Source organism: Octodon degus, unplaced genomic scaffold (genome assembly GCF_000260255.1).
Source record: "Octodon degus isolate 3935 unplaced genomic scaffold, OctDeg1.0 scaffold00051, whole genome shotgun sequence".
Taxonomy (NCBI): Eukaryota; Metazoa; Chordata; class Mammalia; order Rodentia; family Octodontidae; genus Octodon; species Octodon degus.
In genome coordinates, this window is record NW_004524627.1 from 8,361,850 (window position 1) to 8,363,379 (window position 1,530).

Consider the following 1,530-nt stretch of genomic DNA (forward strand, 5'->3'; position numbering starts at 1 on the left):
ATTTTAAAAATAGGATAAAGAATTATATACTTCTCATGTTTGCACATAAGTCCAAAAATCTCACCATATACAACCTTCAAGCAGGACAGTCCCACAATATTCCTTTTCCTGTCTCTTGCCTTCATTCGCCATCCCCTTCCTTGTGAACAACCATCTGCCCAAGAGACATCATAGCAGCAACTGGCATGTCATGACAAGCAGCCCATATTCATAAGATCAGAATGACAGGCACTCCAAGCATGAAACTACTATTACAAATTACCATCTGCAGTGCAGTAGCTTCATTCAAAGGTATCAGTATATATAGTTAGTCAGGGTGAGAATCTTTCCAATTAACTGCTAGATTAAAAAATCTTCTGAAGATGCTCAGGATGATTGCCTTGCCCATCTTCTACATATAACTCTATGGCTTGACTTATTCATGTTTCCTAGGTCTTCTCCTTTCCCTCTCTTGAGTAGTTAGTCCTTGAGATCCCACCCTCCTTTTACTTGTATTATACCTTTCTATTTGTATTTCTTCTTTTGAGTTCTTAAACTAGGGAAATTATATGATATTTACACATGTGTGTCTGGTTTATTTCACTTATGAGTATATGTTTAAGTGGCATCCACTTTAATATAAAGGGTTTGAGTTTATCGTTCTTAATAGGAGAATAATAGTCAGTTGTGTAAAAATGCCACATCTTTTTCAACCATTCCTCAGGTGATAAACAAACTTGTTTGTTTCAAAGATTTGGCTATCACAAATTGTGCTGTTATAAACATAGGTGCAGATATATCAGTATGATATAATGTTTTCAGATTCTATGGGAAAATTCCCAATAGAGGAATACCTGGTTTAAATGGGATTTCCAGTCCAACTTTTCTAAGGAGTCTCTACAATGATTTCCATAACGGTTGCACCAGTCTACATTCCCACCAGCAGTGGAGAGGGTTCCTTTTTCCCCACAGCTTCTCCAACATTTGTTGCTGGATGATTTCATTATGATAGCCATTCTTTCTTGGGTAAGATGGTATCTCAATGTTTTTTTATTTTGCATTTCGTGGATAGCTATTGATGTGGAACATTTTTTCATATATTTATGTGCTTCTTTAATTTCTTCCTCTGAGAAGCATGTGTTCATCTCGGATGCCCATTTCTGGATTGGGTTTTTAAATTTTGAGGCCTAGTGTTTTTTAATTCTTTATAAATTTTAGAGAGCAGACCTTTGTCTGAATACTTATTTGTCATGATTTTTCCAAATTTGTGGGTTGCCTTTTCACCTTTTTGGTAATTTTTTTTGATGTGAAAAAAACTTCTCAGTAAGAGCAGGTCCCAGTTGTTAATTCTTACAATTGTTTCCCGTGCGATTTGATTTCTGTTCATGAACTCTTTGCGTACACCTATGTCTTCAAGAGTTCCTCCCACTTTCTCTTCCAGGAGATTTAGTATCTCTGCTGTGGGTCAAGTTTTAGTTTTTGGCATGTAGAGAGCCAGTTTTTCCAGCGCCATTTGTTTTTTATTTGCCATAATTTTATTGATAAACAAGT

The 1,530-nt window shown here is 35.9% G+C and overlaps 1 protein-coding gene across 1 annotated transcript in view; it reads left to right on the top strand.

Annotated features, from left to right (window-relative positions):
* The window catches only part of LOC101591916 (coiled-coil domain-containing protein 91-like), a 31,486-nt gene that overhangs the window by 471 nt on the left and 29,485 nt on the right, over positions 1-1,530 (top strand).